The sequence below is a fragment of the Bactrocera dorsalis genome, chromosome 5 (genome assembly GCF_023373825.1).
Source record: "Bactrocera dorsalis isolate Fly_Bdor chromosome 5, ASM2337382v1, whole genome shotgun sequence".
In the NCBI taxonomy this organism is placed as follows: domain Eukaryota; kingdom Metazoa; phylum Arthropoda; class Insecta; order Diptera; family Tephritidae; genus Bactrocera; species Bactrocera dorsalis.
In genome coordinates, this window is record NC_064307.1 from 23,058,301 (window position 1) to 23,074,761 (window position 16,461).

Below are 16,461 nucleotides of genomic sequence, written 5' to 3' on the forward strand. Positions count from 1 at the left end.
GCCTGTAAACAATTCCGCCACTTACACACGCTCTATTGAGTTCAGTGATCGTTTATTAAGTGGCGAAGGCTGTTTAGTGCCCTCTTAATATTAAAGCCACAAATTTCTTTAGAAATACATAAATATGTATAATTATATACCACAATATAAAAAATATAGTATATAAAAATGTATATATTCTACTTAAATCCCCCGCGTCATTTTATTGAATGGGCGTATTAAAGGTATTTTAAAAACTATAAATATTCATTCTGACAAGTTTTATCCAATTTATAGCCGCATTTATATTCGGAAGATTATTAATGGATATTTTGTTTTTAGTTGTTTTCCTCTCTTAAAATTGTTTTTATAGAGTATATGTATTTTTGGTCGGCAATTTACTTTCCATGACTAAACGCTTAAGAATGTATATTTGTTAGGTGTAAACAAAAATACTTAGAGTTCTCTACCTATAAGATATAAAAGCGGAACTTCAGTTAGGGAGTTTTGAATTAGTTATTGAGATAGACTATGTTAGTGTGTCTTTAATGGAAAAATGAAACCATGATTTTTTTCGTTGCTTTTAGACATTGTATTTAGCTGAATATTCAAAGTCCCAATATGATATGTGTTTTTCTGGGAATATTAGAAATTATTCATTTAAAGAATTTTAAGTGATATGTACTATATCTTTCACACTACTTTAAAATAAGACTTTATTCTCCAAACCTTTAGAAATTACTTCAAAAGTCACAGTTTCTAATTTATATTGAATTATACCAAAAATTTTAGCACAATGTGCTTAATGATGTCATAGGTGTGGCCACTTGTGGCCTACGCTCCTGGGTCTCACTTTTCTACCAAGCAACCAAAAACTTTTATCCGAATTGTAAAAATTTGAAAACTTTCACGATTCTTTTCGAAACTTTTATTTTCAACGAAGCGATATTTAATAAGTATGCTCTACTCCCAAGAGCACTCATATTATTATCACTGATGTAGTTATTTTTTTCTAGTTATATGCATATGTAGTACATATCTAACTCTTAATTTTGCGAGATTTGTGCACTAGCTTTTTATATTTCAAATTGAAAGTATTGTATAAATGTGTCCGGGAATCTATTTCATCTGTCATATCTATGAAACTACCAGTTAGACTGTGTCCAAAAGTTTTTCTAATTGGGCAATTAAGAAAATATCTGTACTTTAACAACTTATTCTCACTAATGTGCCATATATTGAAGTAGTTAACTAATTGAGTCAACTAAAAAATTGAATCAATTAACTAATTGAGTCAATTAATAAATTGAGTCACTTAACTAATTGAGTCAATTAATCAATTGAGTCACTTAACTAATTGAGTCTATAAACCAACGTTCCATTACATATGTCATTTACAATTTTTTTTATAAAATCGGAGACATCGGACGATTTTACAATGATCTTGGAACGAAACGACATTGTCGAAATTCCAAGAGTGTGTGTCAACAAAGGTTCCATATTATTTTAAAAGTTGCGCAAGTTGTCCTTTTCGTTCTAATGTATATGTAGACTGAAACAGTTCAATGTGTACCCTTGAAGGGGTATTCTAGTCTAGAGGCATAAATTTCAGATAATTTTTGAAGACTCCTAAAAAGGCAATTAATATTTTCAATATCCATTTTGGTCAGTTATTTATTGACAAGAATACAGAAAAAAGTCAAAAATGTTATAAATTAGCACTTTGATAATGCTGGGGGGTTTTAAAAATTGGCATCTTACCATACCCACGATTTCAACACTCCTAGCAAGCAAAATAGAATAATGTCTCAATGTCTGGAACTGCGGAAAAGTTTGACAATTTTCGAACCAGTTTGCTTGTCGACATACCTCTAAGTAATTAAATGTTGAAAATATGAAAAAAAAATCATTTTGTTTTCTAGTCTATAATTCAAGTTACAAAGAAAACCATTTGAAACATGTATTAAATATATTTTTTTCTCAAACCAAATTCAAACTGTTTTCAGAATGCTATCAAAACAATTTTTTTAAGCTTAATTGAGTACGTCGAGTCAATTAACAGTTTAATGGACATCAATTAACAGTTTAATGGACATTTGTTGACATTTGATGTTAAAGTTGTGGGCTTAATAGATGTCCAAACACTTTTTATCGGCAGATTCTATAAAGTCTGGTCAAAGTCGTGGTAATAAATTGAAAGATTTGGATTAGGAAGCCTTTTTTTCCTCCAAGCTTAAATATTTGCTCGTAGGGATTGGTAATATTCTACTAGAGTTTATAGATCAACAGCTCTTATGATTCAACACAAGATATTTTGGAGTTAATGAGCGTCAAACAATTTATTAATATAGAGCGCTCAAAACATGACCCGAAAACCTCAAAATTGACGGGCACTCAAGCCCATATCAGCCGAGGCTTTTAAAAGAAGTTGAGAAAGTTGCATTAAGCGTTGGCATGCTTATTTAGTCTCGGGAGCATATTTTGAAGGCAATAATAAAATTTACGTGAAAATGTAGTTGTTTTTGAAAGTCCGGTTCAAATTTGATCAGATGGTATATAACATTTTCCAAAAAAAAAATTAAAATATATTTAATTAAGCAAAGTTATTGCATTTTTGATCTCAACGAGCTGTGAATATTTATCAAAACTGTTAATCTACATATGCATGTGTGTATATACATATGTACAAGTATATTAGAAGTTCTATAGCATCATACGAAAATGTGAGAATTCAGCGACCATTTTTCGCATAGTTTAAGGTGAAAGCTTTTCAGCACTAATTAAATTAATAATTTCTAAAATTTTCTACTTTTAGCTGCCCACCTATTAAGTGTGTGCGTGTATGTTCGCATTGATTAACACATTTATATTTATATACGCTAGTATAAATGTATGTATAAATTTAACACTTAATTTGATTTAATTTTGTCTATTAATAATAATTGTCGAGAGAACTATGTGTATGTACATATGTACATATATTTTATGTATATATACATATGTATTCATATTTCTCCTGTATATTTGTATATATTTAGATATTAATATTTGCACACGCCTGTGACTTCATCATACAGCTCTGTTTGTTTGTAGAAAAATCTATATTGTCTGGCCGTAAGCAAGCATAAATTAAATTTATATATATGTAGTTTTATAAAATACATATATAAGGTACCTGCACGGGTGCAAAAATAGCAACGTGACTCTCATCATTTGCTTCCTTTTTGTTTTTTTTTTTTATCAAAAAGTAGCATTTCAAAAAACAGTTTTATGCAGATTTGTATATATGTATACATGTATATTAGGGTATCCGTTATTTTACAAGTTGATACAAAAAGGTTTTTGATATTTTTTTTTTGTAAAAATACTCCTTTAAAAGTTATACGCACTTTACGTACAAGTATTAAATGTGCTGTATTCCTACAGTACACCATGTCGTATGATTAACACAGAGTGTATAAATCACTTGCGTGAATACTCAGCACAATTGATGCCTAACTTTAACTGCGTATAATTTTTAAAGGAGTCGTTTTATGGTAAAAAATATAAGGAGCTTTTTTGTAGAGGAGAAAATTTTGTACTAAAATTTCATTTAATCAAGTTTGTAAGTTTACTTTTTTAAGGCGAATTATCACAAAATCTCATGTAAAGTATATACATGGAAAAGGAAATATATTTTAGGCACGATTTAAATTGAAAATAAAGAGCTTATTTACGCTGAATCTTTGTTTTTAAAACAAAAACTGAAAATTCGGTTGACACTTAGAAGAAAAAACAATCTGGAAGGTTATGAACATCCTAATGTGCGTATATAGTATATATATATTTATTGTATTTTGTACAGTCATCCCAGGTGAGACATTAGTACTTGTACTAAAATTAACTATGAGACATAATTATTGCTTTTTGCAGAGATATTTGTTGGTGCGTGTCATATTTAGCGATATATTTTATGTGTAGAATATATAATTTTTAATATATGCGCTCATAGTTGGTTATGTGTATATAGTATATGTATGTGTATGTATGTCTATAAATTTGTTTTTTTTTTTCATAGAAACTAAACACTCACCGTCACAGGTGGTCAATATAGCAAATGCATATGGGGTGATTTGAAATTATAATATAAAATATATATATATACATATGTACATACACATACATATATCTCTCTCAAGTTTTGCACGCTTATAATTATTTGTCTGATTTATAAACATATTTTTGCATTTTTCAAATATTTTTTAGAGTACAAATATATATATACTCCTATAAATTTATCCATAGATATATATTTTCATATACAGATATACGTATGTATATACATTTTTCTATGATTTGTTGGCAACAGCTAATTATTCCTAAGTGCATTGCATATTTCATCTTTCATGGCCCTTGATTGAGGACTTGTTGGCGAAAATTATGAATTTGGCATGCAATTTTTTCCTTTTTTCTGTGCAAAAATATGTAAACATTGATATGTTATTAAGCACATTTGCATTCAAGTTCACTTTGTTTGACAGTTGATCTTCACACTACTAAATTTTTGTATGAAGGCGAAGAAAATCTTAATAATGCTGCTTTCGAGCGCTTTTGAGGTGCAAAATTCATGGTCTAAAATTTAGCTGATTTAGCCTTAAACAATCTTTTTTAATTAGTTGAGTCAGGTGAGCAGGCATATATACATACAGACAGAGATTTTCAGATATAAATTTCTAGAGCGGATTTGTAGACACACGCCTTGATGGATGTATGTTCTTTTGTAGCTTTTCATCAACATGCGCTTGAGTATATAATTTTGTATACAGGCAGAAGAATATTAGATTGAAAATAGTGAAAATGACTGAATAATATGACTTTTTATATACTTGTATATAAATTTTTGAAATTTTTGCGTGATATAAATTTTATAATGTTTTATTAAATATAAATACATTTGATTTTTGTTTTTTTTTTTCTATAAATTTTAATATAAGATTTCGAAATTCCTTAGCAAAATTTTATAATAAAATTTTATAAAAATTTTGTTATTTTTTTGAATATAAATTTTATAAATTTTTTGTAATATACATTTTAAAATTCTTTTTTTTTAATACATTTTTTGAAATTTTTTTATAATTTAGATTTTATATATTTTTTTATAAATATAAATTAATTTTTTTTTTAATATAAATATGAATATAAAATTTCCAAATTCTTTTCCTAAATTTCGAAAAATAAATTAAAGAGGTTTTGTTTTCACGTTTTACATGAATATGCAGCTCTACCAGCAGCGTTTTCCGACCAGTTTTCGAAAAAGAAGGCTGTTAAGGTACCTATGCGCCAGTTGATAGATTTATTCAGAAACCGTTTTCATTTCAGCACTACGTTCAGGGATTGTTTAGTCATCGTGGTATTGTAGTAACCGACTTGCTACCCACTACTAAAAAAGCACTAACCGAATTTCTATCCACTTCTAAAAATATGCTGGCATCTTGAAAACATACAAACAGAACTCTCAAATTTTTACTTTTTAATATAATTTTTCATCTTCTTTCCCAATACCATATTTTTTCAATCCCACTGGGAGTGCTAACATAAAAATTTCTGCTCAGCTCATTTGCTGTAATTGTTCGGAACGCCTTAAAAATTCCTTACACCACAGAAATCTCTTCTGTAATGCAATTTCGTAGGCTACACAAACAGATGCTTACTTAATTCATCGCACGCCCCATGAAGAAATCACCCATCTTGGTGCAACATTGTTGCCATGTTGCGCTGTTGCACAGCTATGTGGTATGTGTTAATCTCTGCATTTTTAATCTACAAATCTCCCTAAACTTTGCTGATCGAAAGATATTTAGTTGAGAATTTCCTGCTCAAACTAGTAGCAGCGCAATGTTAACTTCATGGACTGCTGTTTCCTTGCCTAAATTTTAAAAATAATTCATTGACCCCATTTGCAGCTTGAAATATTGCCCGTTGCTACAGCATGCAATCGGGCATTAACATACTCACTAAGTACCATGTAGGCAAAAAAATAGTATTGAAATTTGTTCCCTTTAGGAAAATATTTTAAGCGAAAATTGTAACCTGTTGGAAAAATTTATGATGGGAATATTTGTAGTTTTGTGGTAAAATCGAAAGACTTAGAATTTTGATGAATTTTAATGTGAAAACTTAGAAGCAAGATTTCACTTTTTCTTTTTAGAAATTTTTGTACAATATTTTTAGTTATAAAACGATGAAAAATTTTAGTACAGTGTTCACCTGAAAATTGGATAGATAGATAGATAGTAAAATTGAGGTTTTGCACTGCGACCTACGGTCTATTGTGCCCTCCCCTATATCGCATATGTCATATATGATCACCAAGGTTCAGCATCCTGAACAATTACAAGAGCCTGCCGGGCGCGACTGAGGTGATCTGATGCCTGTGTACATAGATGGAGCGTAGGAATTTGAGCCTGCTTCTGCAAATTGCTGGGAAATCCAGAATAAGGTGTTCTGCGGTTTCATGATGTCGCAGAACCGAGAGTTTGCGCTAGAGACTATGACCATGTTGGACAAGTGCTTCCAGAGCCAGCAGTGCTCTGTATAGAGCGCGACAAGGAGACGGAATTTTTTTTGGGTGAGTTTGATCCTTTCTTTAAATCTTGTAAGGTTGTACCCTCCCAGAAGCAGCTTGGCATGGCGCATTTCTGCTGCCTTTAGTGCCGCTTGACTATCGCTTAGTATAGCGATATGCTGGTTGCGATAGTTGCGGTGGAAATTGAGTTCTACACACTGACTTATGCAAGGATTTCTGCTTGAAATATGCTCGGAAGCCTACCTGAGTGGTAACTAAATGTTTGACATTTTGCTTCTTTAACAAATTTTTCTAAAAATCCATCAACTTTTTAGAAACACCTGGAAAATATTGAGATTTCTTATTCTTTAAAACAGAACCTTTAAAAAAATTTTGCACAGGAAATGGGTTGAAAATTTCACAGGAAATACATATATATGTACTAAGAATAGTTTGCATATACATAAAATAATTTTTGTACGAAAGTTATATGAAGAGTAAACATCTAGACGTGAGCCAAACATTTTCCTGTCGACCCTTTCATACATAATTAATTACTTCAGTACATACATACATATATACATTTGTACATTTATACTCGTAAAACGCACGAAAGCTCATTTTATGTGCTCGTTTGCTCCAATTCTAACATAAACATTTCACACAAGTTTTGAAGTTTCTAAAAGCAGCATCCCAGATCCCACCATATTATTTATACCAATTTCATTTCCTCTTGTCGATTGTCTTGCTTACGAAATGTTGCGTTTTCCCTTCACTTCCCTTTGGGTAAAATAAAATCATTTAAAATACGTTGACCCCATTCGTTTTGAAATTGTTTTTGACACATTGACATGAGATTTTGTAGCTGGCAACATTTTGAAACATAGACAGACATACAGTATATATTCTAGTTGCTCGTAGACATATGTACATCTATATAGTAAAAATATGAGTAATTGGTCTGTTTTCACGGTCTAAAAATAATATTGTCCAGGTGCTCCATTTTTTGCCTCTGTTTTTTGAGTTGTGCGCGTATTTGAAGCTGTGCGATTTTTGTGCAAAATAGCACATATCCATTTTAGCATGTTGAGTTGCTGTTGTTGTAACTAAACAGTATACATTAGAACTAAACAAAAGATTTTGACAATTTTTGCATTTTTTTTTCGGCCATTCAAAACAAAAGTTTAGTTAATTTCCCAACTCAGAAAAGGATATAAAAACATTGGAAAACACTTGGCAACATTTCTCTTGTAATTTGTAAGTGAAGGGCTTTTAAATTTCTCAACTACCTTCTATACATGTGGACTAATTTAGCGCTAAAATTCGGTTTCTGCCGACTTTTAAGGTTCATTAGTCCAAGTGAGTTTTGGTTTCAGTCATAAATTCGAGTTCACTCGAACGAACGAAAGGAAAGCCAATATCCATCCACCTAGCTGAGCTCGAAGTACGAGAAAGGATTGGTTCGATTTAACTGAAATCTAATTTTTCCCTTTTTTCATTAAATAAATGCTTTTAAAATGAAACAATTTTGAAGCAAATAGCTCTGAAGTTCGAGAACTTTCGAGCGAACGAAAGGAATACCACCATCCATCCACCTAGCTGCTCTCGAAGTCAGAGAGGGGAAAAGAGAATAGTTCAATTTAACTGAAATCTAATTTTACTAAAAAGCTATAGTTTTTTCAATGTTTTGATCTATATTTTGAAGCCTTGTGCGAAACTTATCCCACCTAAATTCACTGTTCACCTCACTCTTCAAAATACCTGCCTATGTAAAATGGTTTATTTGATTAGAGTTAGCGGTTTTCTGAGCCAGAGGCTTTAGATCTTTGCAAAAAGGTGTCTACCTATCTCAGAAAACCACTCAGTCAAGTCCAGAACAAACCTAGATATAAGATCCAAAAAGCACTGCCAACTCTTTAGCATTTTCAAAAACTGCTGAGAAAGTGTTTTACGCCGTTCTAAGAACTATGACAGAAAATAAATGTAAATAGCTAGAAGAGTCGCTCGCTTTCTCAGCTCACAACGGAAACTCTCTTGAAAAATTTTGCGATTTAAATCATTGAAAATATCGCAGAAGTGTTTTGAGAAGTCTACTTTATCACGAACACAATTATTTTGAGTGGCAGAAAGTACTCGTATTCAGTGAAGATCGTGTGGTCTTCGAAAAATTACATCATGCTAGTCATCAAGTCATGCTTCCAGCCATGTTAATTTCAATAACATTGAAAGAATTAAAGAAGGATATAAGCAATTGTAGTATTGGCATCACAGAGATAGCAGAGGATCTCAACATCTATTAAGGATCGACACAACCATTTTAGTTATCTATTATGGATTGATCCAAGCATTTTGGTTAATGTTTTTCGTATGAAGTGTGTCAATGATTGACAGGGTAGCTAAGGCATCATTCGTGGCGACGAGATGTAGATTTATGATTATGATGTGCAAACTAACCAACAATCTACCGAATGGCGCTCGAAAAATATATCGAAACCAAAGAAAAAAAATCCGCTGCGGGTACTGAAGGTCATCCTCGTCGAGGCTTGTTATAAGTCGATGGCAAATGAGCTCAGGTGCCTATTTCGAAAAAAATTGCCTCCGGTGCCTGTTTTGAACACCTATTTGAACCCCATAATAAGGATCTGTATTAAAATACGTGAATTTTTTTTGTATTTTGTCAGTATGGGTGAAATTATGTACTCTATGCTTGAGGTTGGTTGCATTTGCTATGATTTCAGGTTTCTTCGATTTATGTAAATCTTAAAATTCAGTGAACTTCTCATTACCACAGTTATATTAGATTATTATGCGTTTGATGTCAGTTTTTTTGGGATCTATTTACATATTTATGCTAGTTTATTCATGTTATATCAAAAACATAAGTTTAGAGAGCACCTCATTTTCTATATCAAGCAGATTATAGCTGATATTAACTCCCCATAAATAAATAAAATTATAGAGGAAAATATTTTTAGATTAGCACCTCATCTCTAGATACTAATAAGCCCCCAACAATCAATTGGTATCAGAGTAAAAGTTGAATCATTTATGTATTTAGACTACAGTCTATATACTTGCTGATAGCAAAAATGCTTGCATCTCTTATTAAAAACCCAAAAACTTCGGGAAAATTGGCATATTTTTAAAACAACACCTCATCAATACGGTTATATAGATTACTAACCACATTCGAAAGCATACTAAAATAATTTTAATTAAATATAGTATGTACGTACGCTAAAAAAGGGTCAATAAAAACAAATGATGCATTCAAAGCCAATTTGGCCATTAGCAGTGAGTGCGTCACAGACTATATCGGAAGAACTGATCATCAGCTGCCACACAAGGCAGACACATGTACTATGTATTTATGCATATATTTGTACATACTATACATACATATGTACATATGCGCTCGTAGGTGAAAACAAAGCGAAAGGGAATTGATGCTCTATATGCGCATTTATCTGGTTGTTCTTCGAGATAACTCGGTGATGAGTTTTCATTGACGAAAATATATTATTCTGCATGTGAAGAACGTTAATTGAAATTGGCAGTGTACCATGTGTGCTTACTTGTTAACCACGAAAATAACACAAAAAAATCACCGAAAAAATATTTTTTTTTAATTTAAAAGGAAAAAATAGAAATTAGAAGAAAATTTATAGCAAATTGAAAGAAAAATAAATAGAAAGTTATTTAAATAAAAATAAAAGAAGGTAAAGCAATAAGAATAAACATTTTTTAGAAAAGAATTTAAAGAAAACAATTAAAAAAAAATTGAAATGAAATTGAAAACAATGACAACAATTGCTCTTGACTGCCTGATCGAGGAATTAAGAGATTGCATACGAAGATGGACAGTTCGAGATAAACGAGTGACATATGGCATTTTGGGGCACGTTGCGCTTATATGATAGGTAAGTGATTATAAGTATATGCAGTATATACATACATATATTTGTATTTCTTTATTTAAAATTTTTCTTCAAGAATTTTTAATGATGCTGACATTTGCCGAAGGACGAAGTCAATAAAGCACACGGCGGCGTTCATGGCAGGCACGTAAGCTATGCATACAGAGGTATGTATATAAATATATTTAAATATATATACATATAAATATATGTATATCTATATTTTTATAAATATATTGTATTACTGTATTTCTCATCACCTGGCATACATACATATGCAGAAGGTGTGTCGCCTTGCATACTGAAATGTTGCTAACACGCTTGTCTATATTTATACGTATGCGCAACATGTTGCCGAACATGTGTGTTGCCAGCCGATTGCAGTGATGTTGCTCACGAGCGCAAACGCTGCGCGAACAAAATCGACTAAGAAAAATTGAAATTTTCAGCGCAGTCTTCGACGACGCTTCGAAAGCGAAAGGTGTACTGTATTGAGTGTGTTTTTTTCGGCTCAGCAAATTAATTTAGTGACGCGTTCAGACGACGAAAACTTACAACTGAGGAAAGTACCAGCTTGGTTTTGAGTTTGAAATTCGTTTAATTTTAATTTTTTTCACTTACCTTGTTTGCTGTGTGCAGTGTAGCGTTAAAACATAACGGTAGTTGACCGGTTTTTTGTTTGTTAGCTGAAAAATGGCGTTTGACAGCAGCGTACAGCTTATTAAGTATAGGCTACGCAGGCACATAGTAAGCTAAAGGGTAATTTAAGGCATTTGCAAAGCTATGAAATGATAAAATTTTTATGTTTTATAATGAAAAAGTTGTTGCTAATTTTTTAGCCATGTTGTATTGTGTGATTTATTGCGTAAATTCAACGTAAATTTAAAAAAAAAAAATGAAGTTAAACAAAAATCATTAAAATAAATGTACATAAATGTTTGTATGTATGTAAAAATATATATAAGTGTGTGTATATAAACATAAACAACAATTAAAATAATATTAGTTATGCTTACAGAGGAGTAATACAAACAGCATATATGCAATATAAATATAAATTTAAATATATATATATATAAAAGTGTGATTAAATTAATTAAATAAAACACTTAACAACAAAAATTAACATCGAAGGCGCACTGAAGTCGCTTTTTTTCAAGTAAAACATAAAGAATATTTATAAATTTTTGTGCGTTTTACAAGAAAATCATACAATACAAATTAAATAGTTGAGTTGGCGTGGTTGACATTAAAGTAAACGCGCTTATAGCCTAGTCGCATGAGTGTTTTATGATTAATTTTTTAAGCCAAGCGCTTCTTATGCGTTAAAAAACAACAACACTTCAGTTTTCAATTGGAAAAAGCAATAAAGCGCTTTAAATAAACATATTTTGTAATATCTTTTGCAGAAAACAGCAAAACACGACATGAAATGTGCGTTGTGCAAACAAAATTTGTTTGGAAAAAATTAAAAAAAAAATTTAAATTAATTAAATTTAAATTAATTTTTTTTGAAAATTTTAACTTGAAATTTAAAAAATAATGTGCTCTTGAAAAAACACACGCAAAGAATAATAATTAAAAAAATTAAATAATTGAAAAAATTAGGGCTACATTTTGAAATGAAAAAATATTAAGAAAAAAAAATTTATTTGAAAACTTAAATTAAAAAAATTTAATTTTTAATTAATTTTTTTAAATTTAATTTAATTTTTAATTAATTTTTTTAAATTTAATTACACAAAAATTAAATGTTTTTCTTAATTATTGTTTTTTTTAAGTTTAACTAATTTTTTCAAAACTTTAATTATTTAATTTTTTTCCAAATTTTTAATAAATAAATTGCATTATAACAAGCAAAAAAATTTTGAAATCCAAACAAAAAATTAATTCAACGCACATTTGTAATGAAAAGTAGTATTAGTATGAAGCGTTTAGTTAAAAAAGTAATTATAAAAACTCATGCAACACTACTACAGTACAGTTATACAAAGAGAAATAGAAATTGTTTTTTCAAAACATTGTAGAAAACATTTAAGAATACACATACATATTTAGGTAGTATATAGGTAGATATGTATGTATGTATGTGATATGAGTTATACAGCGGCAAGATAATGCATAGTAATTAACATGTATAAATAAAGTAGACAGTCCAGTGTTGACAAATAGTCGTTAAAGGTTTGCATTTGACTTAACTACACTTTTAGATTTAAATTTTTTTCAAAAATTTCAAAAAAATTTTTCGATTTTTTTTTTCAAAATTTTTAAAAAATTTCGAAAACTTTTTTTTCGATTTTTTTTTAATTTATTTTGATTTTTGCCCTTCGAACTAGTCTAGCTGCGCAACATTTTGCTGCCTTAGTCAAAGTTTGAAACAATATTTTATTATATATTTTTTTTTATTCTTTTAGGTAATATACATTTTAATTATTTTTATATTTAATTTAAAACCATTAAATACTAATTCATCTCTTTCGTTTGTCAGCGCATAGCAACAACTATACAAGGCAGTGGAGCGCATAATCAACAACACATGATCACCTCGTCTATATCGTCTATGAGCTGAGCTGGCTCGAATGCGAAAACTTAAAAATAACAAATCTTATATACACGCCATATGAATCAACCGAGGAGCAACAGCAGCGTTTGTGCCGGTGACGAATATTGCTGACGATGACAAATGTAACGGCAAAGATTTAAACAACATTTGATTTGTTTTTGTATTTATTTGTTTAACATTTTTTCCTCGAATTAGCTATATGTATTAGGCTGTGTACCTAATATGTGCTTGAGCGCGACTAATGCCAACTAACCATTAGTAAGTTTAGTGTCTGTAAACTACACGCGGCTAATCATACAAATAATGATTCATTAGGGTAAGTGCCAAAAATGATTTGTTGTAACGATGAATTATGGCGCATATTGCAACATATGCTGCTGATCTAAGCCAAATTGCCGCTCGAAAACACCAGTGAAGACACGAGCAGGAAGCGCAAAGAAAAATATAAATTGCTCTTCCAACTATTTTTTTGGTGTTTTGTTGCCTCAAGTGTCGCTAAAATACATAAGGACGCTTGAAAAGTAACAATTTCCTACTTTTTTCACGGTTTCTACGGTTTTTTTGCCACACAGTGCATGCAAAAAATACTAACTTTGTTCTATTCCGCTTCATTTATTAACATATTATTTATTTTTAAAAAATTCAACAACAAATTGAAGTTGATGGAAAACAAATAAAGTGCTGTCAGCCGACAGCGAAACGATAAATAATGTCTTTTATTGTTTTATTTTTTCAAATTTCAACTTAAAATGCTGCGGCATTATTATTTTTTTTTTTGTTTTTTCCCCCATTTTTGTTTGGCAGTGTTTCAATGCACGGCGTATCGGGCAACAACAGGTGTTGTAGGCGGGTGGCGGCGGAGCGTATGGAACGCCGGCTAAAAATACAATACACTAATCGACATAATTTCAAAATAACCAAAAGGCTAATCTCCATAAGTAGGCAACCACTGTTGTGGATTATAAAGAAAAATTAAAAATAAATTTTCAAAAATTAAAATATTCAAATGTATACAAATTTGTGAAAAATTGGAAATTTTCAAAAATAAATTGAAAAATAATAAAAATAAAAACTCTCAAAAATGAAAATTTTTAAATATATACAAATCTATAAAAATTAGAAAATTTCAAAAATAAAAATTAGAAAATTTCAAAAATAAATTGAAAAATAATAAAAATAAAAACTCTCAAAATTAAAATTTTCAAATATATATAAATTTGTAAAAATTAGAAAATTTCAAAAAAAATTGAATTTTCGAAAATTGCTGAAATTTTGAAAAACACAATTCTTGAAAATTTTAAGATAAAAAAATTAAATTAAAAAAAGAAGAAATTTCAAAAAATAAAAGTTCTAAAAACTATAAAATTTACAAATATTTGTAAAAAATAATAATTATCAAAAAATAAAAAAATATGAAAACATAAAATTTCAAAACAAACTCATAAATAATAAACATTTTCGAAAAATAAATGCTTTTCAAAAATATCAATTTTCAAAAAATGTAAATGTTAAAAAATATAAATTATAAAAAACATAAAAATTTCAAAAAGAATTAGCAATTAAAAAATGAGAATTTTCAATAAATAGTAAACAAAATTCAATTCATAATTTTGAAGACAACTTTCAAAAACGTATGATTTTCAAAAAATAAAAGTTTTCAAAAAATTAAAAATTTTCAAAAAATTTAAATGTTAAAAACTATAAATTTTCAAAAACTAGTAATTTTCAAGAAAATTTTCAGAAACGTATGATTTTCAAAAAATAAAAGTTTTCAAAAAATTTACATGTTAAAAACTATAAATTTTCAAAAACTAGTAATTTTCAAGAAAATTTTCAGAAACGTATGATTTTCAAAATATAAATATTTTCAAAAAATTAAAAATTTTCAAAAAATAAAAATTTTCAAAATATAAAAATTTTCAAAATATATAAATTTTCCAAAAATTAAAAATTTTCAAAAAGTAAAAGTTTTCAAAAAATAAATGTAAAAAAAACAAAAATTTAAAACTTTCAAAAAATTAAACATTTTCAATATATAAAAATTTCCAAAAAATTTTAAATAATTGATTTGCCTTATAAACCGTTATAGCAAATCGAGCAATATTCAATTTCGCACGTACACTCAGCTACAAAGATACCTAAATACATCGTACATATGTATGTAGTATGTATCGACGACGACTTTCCTATCAGCAGCCGCACACACGGCAATATGGATGAGCTAAGAATAGCAGGCGGGCGAGCATTCATTTCATTTTTAATTTGACTGCGCGCGTTACGCTACTTCATGTCAAAATTTATGTTGTTTCCACAATATGAACGCATATTTTTATGCATGACTGTACATGGCTACATACAAAGCACACACGCGCACACTCACACACAGACATATATACCTGAACGTATGCAACTATGTGTATTTAATGCACACTTAGTGGTTTTGTGTGTTTTGAGCTGAAGCAGGAAGAGTGCAGGGGGGTGCCGCAACAACCTAAATTTTGCGCACGAAACAGTTGTTCCCCTTTTTCTGATTTTTTTTTACAATTTTGTTTGAGTGATGCACACCGTTAGTCAGGTGTGTCCAAAATCGTGTTATAATGCATATATGTATAAGTATATATGTATATTTATATGTATGTATATATACATATGTATATATGGCGTCTAGTCATTGTAATACTTAGTGCAACAATGCAATGGAATTTACAGTTATTGCCCAGACACTATACATTTGGCAATAATGTTCAATAATTGTCGGCAGTGTCATTAAAAATTATATGCCGTTATTATTATACACATATATACCTAGTTTATACATACATATCTACATATGTACAAGCATCCTGCTAATATTTCAACTTATTACCAATAAAGCGCACTGTGTGTATACATATGTGTGTAGCAAACGTGCTTATGTAGAAATGTGCGTCTCTTCGAAGTAGGTCTGTGTGTTCCTAAACATTGTAGATGACAGAAAAATGTTGTAGTCAGTCGCTTTGTATTTTTAATTTCTTTCATTATTATTATTGTTGTTGTTTTGGTTTGTTAAAATGAATGTGCGTTTTGCGCACGGCACTAAGTAAAAATTTTCGAATTTTTAAATTTCTGCTCGCTGCCCAATATTCTAATAAGCGCTTCACAATATCTCCACATTCATAAAGGAATTATGCGTGTGTGTGTGTGTATGCGCGCGCTAGAATTAGAATTTTTTACTTTTGAGTTTCAAAAGCGCGCAGTGGCCTGATATTTAGTATGTATATATGTAAGATTTTGATTTTTTGAGTAAAATTGTAAAATGTTGCTCATACGCCCTGTACTACACTACTTGAGCAAATTAATAATTCCACACCTTATGTGTGTATGCGTGTGTATATAAATAAAATTATGCTCATTCACTCGCCTGTTGTGTGTTTATGCCACATTTTAACGGAAAATACAATGTGGAATCTATTGTACAC

At 29.8% G+C, this 16,461-nt stretch overlaps 1 protein-coding gene and 1 long non-coding RNA gene across 5 annotated transcripts in view; one reads left to right on the plus strand and one right to left on the minus strand.

The window, feature by feature from the left end:
• The window catches only part of LOC105226995 (titin), a 358,359-nt gene that overhangs the window by 74,504 nt on the left and 267,394 nt on the right, over positions 1-16,461 (minus strand). The gene's annotated exons all lie outside the window — the stretch shown is intronic.
• LOC105226993 (uncharacterized) lies at positions 10,074-13,713 on the plus strand. The gene is made up of 2 exons (XR_007423067.1): positions 10,074-10,607; positions 12,929-13,713. It is a non-coding gene; the product is annotated as an uncharacterized LOC105226993 (long non-coding RNA).